Genomic DNA, 1338 nt, shown 5'->3' on the forward strand with positions numbered 1-1338 from the left:
GGAAAGATTTACAAGTATGTTTGAACAAATATTATTCAGCAACAGTTACATTTCCAAAGCTGGTTTTGTAAAGTAACCTAAGCTCTTAGAACTTGAAAATCTGAACAGTTTACGGATTGTGCTGTAAGTCTCTGAACAAACTGCAGGACAGACAGAGATAAATAAATGAGATGAAATTTACTTTTGTTTAATGCCCACTTATTAGTCACTGCCTAAAAGCAGCATGCTGCTTATTCCCAGAGGAAAGGCTGTAGCAAGAGCCTGGTTCTTCAGCAGCTAATGCAGGAGATGGATGGGATCCAAGAGTGCTGATGTTTGCTCCCCATGTTTCACCTATAGGAGAGGGATCTCTCTAGGAAGGCTTCTCTGGTCACTCTGGGGAAAATCCTCCTGTTCACCGAGCTAACACTTTGGAGGATGCCATCTTTCCTCCATGATTTATCAACATTTTCCTAAGACCTAAGAAGAAACAACTGATCTCTCAGGATGCACTCAAAGGACTGGATAAAGCATTATCTTCTTAAAGTATTGATCTATAACTGTTCTTGTCAGCAGCCCAGATACACAGATGGGAATACAGGCTGAAGAAGTGCTCTATTTTGGCAACAGCAACTGGAACCCGTTAGTTCCAGAAAATCCACCTGGATTTTTCAACTTCCACAGACACCAATTGATTTCTGCACAGCAGCCTGCGTGTTTCGTTCAGCAGCGTTGCCTTATCTAACCCCTGGCACATTCAGGCAGGGTCAGAACATGGTACGATCACAACCTGGGTGGCAGGTCACAGGCTATTTGGCACCATAGCTACCCCTGCAATATAGTTTCCAGACTAAAAATCTGCTGATTTGCTAAACTTTTCCTCCGTATCTCACTAGCTGATGTTCCATACCTTATTTTGTCCCTGATCTTCCACGTCCCTCTGATCTCCCTTCTCATGATGCTCCTCATTTGTCTGCATGCTATATTGGGGGTCTGATCTCATGGAACTCCCTGGAAAAATATCCACCAGATTTAGAGCATAAGATCAGTCCTAGGAAAACAGATCTACCCACAAAATGCTGCCTACTTACTGTTCTGTTACAGCTTCAGCTGCCTTTAAAGACTTATTAATTTCTTCATCTGATTCCATTTTTCACAGAAGCATCACGAAACAAACCCCCTTCATAGTCTGAATGCCAGCAGACAGTATTATACGAACTTTCATTCACAGCCCTTGAATGTCAAAGCAAAGCAAGGGTTTAATGATACCTGAAAGAGATTCTGTTAAGGTGTCTTATTTGAAAGCCACTTTATGTTTTATTCTATTCCAGCAAGAAAGTTCATTTTTGACTTCCCAGC

This window comes from Egretta garzetta, unplaced genomic scaffold, assembly GCF_000687185.1.
Source record: "Egretta garzetta isolate BGI_Z169 unplaced genomic scaffold, ASM68718v1 scaffold101, whole genome shotgun sequence".
Classification (NCBI taxonomy): Eukaryota; Metazoa; Chordata; class Aves; order Pelecaniformes; family Ardeidae; genus Egretta; species Egretta garzetta.